The following is a 6,639-nucleotide window of genomic DNA, read 5'->3' on the forward strand; positions in this document are numbered from 1 at the left end:
TTTTCAGTGGCAAGACACTGCCCAGAAATTCAGAAATAGATCATTTTGGCAGGGAAAAACTTGCTGAACTCTGGAAAATAGGAGTATTATAAGTAGATACAATCAAAAAGAGTTTGGAACCTAGAGAAGAGAAATTAATTTTCTATAAATATGTTTTCCCAATTGTGCTTCTTATATATTCATACACAGGTCTCTTGATTGCTGTACTATCAATTTGCTTCACTAGATGGAGTTATGAGACATAATATTTACAAATGCTTTCCAAAAGGAAAAATAATCTTTGATATTTTAAGAAAATGATTTATTTGTACAAAAACAAAATAAAACGACTATGCTTGTAAGATGTCATCTTAAAAGAGATGATATTCCATGTAAGAAATTGTAGTCTCCTGGGAGAAATGTTTTCTAGCGATTAATAATGAGTAATTTACTAGTTAATATTTCTATCAATGAGCAGCGTGCATGGGTTCTTTCACTTACTCTCTCTTTTGTTCATTTCTCATTCATTTACATGTGCCCAACACTGTTAGGCATTAGGGATATAAAAATAAGGAAGACAATGTTGCTTTAATTTGTTCCTGGATATTTTACTCTTCTGATGGCATTGTGATTGTATATTGTCTTAATTTCCTCTTAAGGTTGTCCATTATACTCTGTAGAAACACAAGCACAAACAAAAAATAAGGAAGACACACTCCCAGTCACCGAGGAGCTCACAGCCTCAGTCAAGTAGGGGAGAAAAATATATAAACTAACAATTTGAATACATTTTGGCAGAACTGTGGAATGCTAAATGTAAGGTTCAGTGGTGGCACCAAGAAAGAAATGACTAGCTTTTATTGCATAGGAGGGATGGTTGGGATGAGTTTTAGAGATAAGTACTTCAGAGACAATGAAGAATGGGGAGAAGAGGGTAGCAATAGTCAGACAAAACCTGGTGATGGCCTGAATCAAATTAGTACCTGCAGGGATAGACAGGAGGAGATACGATGCATACGATGTGGAGGAGGTAGAATAGGCTGACTGAATGGCTAAAGACGTGGGGGGACAAGGAGGAGGGAGACATTTCTTAGGTAGTTTGAAACATGTCCAGTTGAGATCAGGGTAAACATCCCACATGAATCTACTCATATATTAAATTGTAAACTGCTTCCCCACCCTTGCCCTTCTCTTGGGATCTCACCCCATTCTCTGTTTTCTCTGGCAGGTGAACTTGTTCTCTCTGCCAAATGAGTCCGTCTCAGTCTAGATTTGTGCTGACATGTATTAAATTTCCTGTGAAAGTAAGGAACTATTACATCATCTCTCCTTCTTGCTCTCGCTCTTGCTCACTTACACACACACATACATGCCATGGGCAAGTCCATAGAGACAAATATAGTGTCATTTGTAAAAAATAACAGAACAAAAATATATGGAATGGATATTAATGCTGCAGAAAGACAACCTTGCACTCATAATTCATTGCAGAGAACTATGCAGTGATTACCATTAAGTGTTCTTGAATCCTGGAATGGGGTGTGGGTCTTACTGCAGGTATTTAAATCATTTTACATAGTCCCCTACTTGTAGTAGTTTTCATAAATTCCTGCCAGCAAATAGTAGTAGAGCTGACTAGATAATTTTCTAAGTTGCTTTTTAATTCTATTATTTTATGCCAAAGCTTAGAAATCTAGAATTTTTGTTTTGTTTTCAGACTTCCCTTTTTTATTGTTCTTTTTTATTTTATTTTTTCTCCCTTTATTTTTTAAAATGTTACATTAAAAAATTTAAGAGGTCCCCATATACCGACCACCCCCCTCACCCCACTCCTCCCACATCAACAACCTCTTTCATCATCATGAGACATTCATTGCATTTGGCGAATACATTTTGGAGCACTGCTGCACCACATGGATAATGGTTTACATTGTAGTTTACACTCTTTCCCAGTCCACCCAGTGGGCCATGGCAGGACATACAATATCCAGCATCTGTCCCTGCAGTACCACCCAGGGCAACTCCAAGTCCTGAAAATGCCCCCACATCATATCTCTTCTTCCCTCTCCCTACCCTCAGCAGCTACTGTGGCCACTTTCTCCACATCAGTCCTACAATTTCTTCCATTACTAATCACAATAGTTCTATAGTAGAATATCAGTAAGTGCACTCTAGTCCATACTCTATTCCTCCATTCTGTGGACCCTGGGATGGTTATTTCCACTCCACCTCTATATCGAGAGGGGGCTTAGATTCCACATGGATGCTGGATGCAATTCTCCTGCTTGCACTTGTAGGCACTCTTGGCTCCCTGGTGTGGTGGATGACCTTCTTCACCTCCCTGTTAGCTGGCCAGGGTAAGTCCAATAAACCAGAGGGTAGGAGTTGCAAGTCTGCTGAGGCTCAGAGCCTGGCTGTCACATGGACAGTCCACAATTTCAGATCTCCTGAGTATACACCAACCACAGGTCCAGTAAAAGCGACAGAAGAGGTATGTGTAGAAATGTCATTTCTGAGTCCAACTCCATCACACTCAGGAACACAAACTCCAAAGTAGGGCCAACTGACATGGCACTGAACTCCAGAGCCATCTGCCAAGACCATAGAACCTGTGGGTCTCTGTAGCTCTCAGGAGAACCAGTACCTGGGGTTGTATCTATGTTGACTGTCTCTGGGACCCTGCTTAGGCATGAGTAAGCGCAACCCCTCTGATGACCTCCCGACTCTTTTTTGGAGACTCATAGCCGTATAAACTCATTTTTCCTTTCCATTTCCCCCTTTTATTCAAGGTCAAAAAGCAGTTTTTAACACCTGATATTACATGTAGGCTGAGGTATTCTGCTGGTCTGAGTTGAACCTTGTACTCAAGGTCTCTTTCTAGTTACATCATCAGCTGGTGTTTGTAGGAATTCCGTGACACCAGAGAGGCTTATCCCCAGGAGTCATGCCTCACACTGGGGGGAAGGTAATGCATTTACATGACTTAGAGACTGGCCACATTTGAGCAACATGGAGGCTCTTAAGAGGTAACTCTTAGGCACCCTGCAGCTCTAGGCCTAGTCCATATTTCAGACTCACAGGCTCATAAGCATAGTCATCAGTATCAAGGGCTCATAATGTATAACATAAGATAACTAAAATTTAGAAAATTGTATCATCTAAAATATAAACCATAATGTAAACCCAAATGGAACCATGTTTGAAAGCTATGTTTCAATATCTGTACATCAGCTGCAGTAAATATAATATGAACATACAAAAAGATCATTGCTGGGGAAGGGACAAAGTGTTTGATGTTGGATATGTGGGAGTACCCTATATTGTATATGTGAATGACTGTGATCTAAAACTTTTGTGAAGACAAACTTAATAATTAGAAAAAAAAGAAAGGATGTAGACACTGAGGAAGAAATGAAAGAAACTGTCTTGCCACTGTACATACAGTGCAACACCAATTGCTGTGAAGTGCAAAATGTCAAAAACAAAGCTTTTTCATTTTTTCATTTTTTGATACGCCAATTTATTTTTTCTTTATTTAATTTGTCTAAATTAGTATGTATTCTATATCTAACCTTTAAACCCATCACTATATCCCATTTTACTATTAATGGAACTTGGTAATAAGGCTTCATTTTTGAAGAAGTTTTGGACCACAGAGAGGTTCAACTATGGTGGGGGCAGAACACTGGTGTGGAGTGTTATTGATGGGGGGGGCACATGGTTGGGAGGGAGTTTTCCAGGGCACAGATATAGGGTAATAAAAATGTTTGGATATTTTCATAGTAGTTACAGTTAAAAACAACTGAGGGAGTGCTGAGTTCCTAGCCAGGGGAGCTCTATCACAGTCCCCAATGGAACAGCAACAATTCCCCAAGTGCAATGGCAAAGACCAATAAAGAAGGATGTTCCAGATTTCCTTTGATTTCTATTGTGAACTCACTTCTGTTTTCATTTAACATTCACATGTTTCTTTTTATCCATCCCTAATACAAGGAGTGTAATAAAACATACTCTGTAGGTGTTTGAGACCACATATATCAGCCTAGAGAGCTGCTGGAGGCAGGATGAGAGGGAGATATAAAGGGAGGAGAAGCTAAAATCACAAAGCATACCTTCACCAGAGGCAGAATTGATCAAGTGCCAGATAAAACTAAACTTCAAAAGTCCTGACTCAGAGCAGATGTGGCTCAAGCAGTTGAGTGCCCACGTCCCACATGGAAGGCCCCGGGTTCAGTTCCTGGAACCTCCTGCAGACAATGAGCAAAAAAGAACAAATGAGCAAATAGATGAGGGAGCCAACTCAGGGGAGCTGAAGTGGCTCAATGGCTGAGTGCCAGCCTTCCACATATGAGGTTCCAGGTTCCAGGTTCAATCCCTGGTCCTGCTACCTCAAGGGAGAAAAAAAACAAAAAAGAAGTCCTGACTTACCTCTGAAATCTCTGTGCTCTTTGATTTCCATAGTGGCAAAGCAAAATGTTGGGTCTGTATATTTGAATCTCATGCAGGAATTCTTCCAACTTCCTTATCCATATCTTCATCTATATCCACATAATTTCTTTCTGTATCAATACCTATCAATATTCAAATCCACTTCTATATCTTCTCACTTTGCTGTTCTCTCATGCCCAGACCTGTTTCAAACCAGCAGGACAAATCAAGTGGACAGAGGAGAAATGGGGGTGACTGCAAGGAAATTTTTGATGACTACAACAAAGTCAATAAGTGTAAACTCTATTTATTCTTACAGCACATTTCTGAGAAAATTTTAAAGAGTTCAAGTCCAAATTCTTTAAAATGCAACAGGAGCAGGTGGAAGGAGCAAAAGAGTTTTCTATCTAAGGGTCCTTAGTTCATAGGACTCCTCAGAGAAGTGGTTGATTATAGGGCTGGGGCAAGAAAAATCTAAATGAAACATCTTGTGGTGCCAGAAAATAAGAATGTCCTGAAAACAAACAAACAACAGCAAAAAGTCCCACCATAATGATAGGACTATGTCAAAAGGATACAGAAGCCAAGTTGAAGGAGTTCACAATGGTGAAAGTTGGAACAATTTAAGCCACAAAATAAATAATCAAAGATTGGATTGTCATCCATAAATCTAAATAAATACTCATGAGTCCATACTTATCAATATAAATAGATGATGATAAATAAATAAAGTAGGGGAGAAGGGACAGCTCTTTCTTAGAGATTACCCAATCAATAAGTGTAGAAAGGAATGAGGGAAATACAAAATCACTATTAGGCAAACACCACTGTTGCAAGCAAGATTCACAGATAAATGCATCTCTTACAGCCCTGGAGCAGTTCATATCTGCTGCTAAAAGGTTTCTACTACAGATGCAAGAAAAAGAAGGTCCTCATGCTTTCTGTCTGTCTGGTTGTGGCAGCCAAGATTGAATGGGGGAATCCAGGAAATTCTAAAAAACGGGGAAGGGAAAATAATCTTTGCAACTCAGAAATAAACTTAAAAACAGAAAAAAAAATGCACAGGTAGATACTAAAATCCATGGGTGAAAGTTTAAGTGAAAACATGACATTAACAGAATAAATGTATCTCCTCCAAGAAACGTCATCAATTACAAAGGGAAAAATAGTACCTTTATAGTGGAGAAACCTGACAGATGCCATGTTAACCAAATGATCAAGGTCAACATAACCAAAAATAAGACATTCAACATCATGTATTCTTAACATGCTGCACTGAGATGAGCACTCACCTCTGTGATGTGCTTGCCAAAAATGTACAATCTCAATCAAATCATGAGAAAACATCATGCAAACCCAAACTGAGGGCCATTCTACAAAATATCTCACTAGTACTCCTTCCAAAATGATAAGGTCATGAAAGACAAAGACTGAAGAACTCTACCAGATTGGAGGAGACCAAGAGAACACAATAACTAAATGGCAATGGGATTCCAGATTGGATACTGGAACAAAAAAAGGACACTGTGGGGGGGAGGGAAGGGGGAGAGAGGGGGAGGGGGGACTAATGAACTTCAAACAAGGTCTGTAGTTTAATAGTATTGATAGTACCAATGTTAATTTTCTGGCCTTGATCCTCAAATTATGGTTATGGAATTGTTAATAGTAGAGGAAGTTGGGTGAATGGTATACATATACTCTCAGAACAATTTTTACAACTTTCCTATAAGTCTAAAATTATTTAAAATAACAAATTTACTTTTTAAGACCTTGGTTCATGTCTCAGCTCTGGCATTTATTAGCTCTATCACTTTCTGGGCCTCAGTTTCCTTACTAAACATCCTTTCTAGGTGGAATAATCCCTCAGCCTATCGTGGAGAACTATGGATTTGCTTTCTTACTCATAGTGTGTGGCTTCCTTTACTTCAGCCAGTCAAATAACCATAGATCAACAGCCATTGAAAGGAAGAATCTCAGAAAATAACCACGAAATGATTTTTACAGGTAATTCACCTGCAATTCTACTTTCCAATTTAAGGCAGAAGACAGAGGATTGGAGAATTATTCCTAGCTTGTTGGGGGTCAGAAACTGCTTTACAGATATTAGGCCAAGAGGAAACTTATTGTCCCAAAGGTTTTTCTAAAGAAAGAGCATTTTTAGACCAGAAGAAAACATACAAAAATGCAGTACTATCTGTTAAAGAGTAGTGAAAATATAAGGGGTCATTTTTT

At 38.9% G+C, this 6,639-nt stretch overlaps 1 pseudogene; it reads left to right on the forward strand.

The window, feature by feature from the left end:
- Positions 1-5,260: 5,260 nt before the first annotated feature.
- Positions 5,261-5,395, forward strand: LOC131277634 (small nucleolar RNA SNORA31; annotated as a pseudogene).
- The last annotated feature ends 1,244 nt before the right edge of the window (positions 5,396-6,639 follow it).

This window comes from Dasypus novemcinctus, unplaced genomic scaffold, assembly GCF_030445035.2.
Source record: "Dasypus novemcinctus isolate mDasNov1 unplaced genomic scaffold, mDasNov1.1.hap2 scaffold_206, whole genome shotgun sequence".
NCBI classification, from domain to species: Eukaryota; Metazoa; Chordata; class Mammalia; order Cingulata; family Dasypodidae; genus Dasypus; species Dasypus novemcinctus.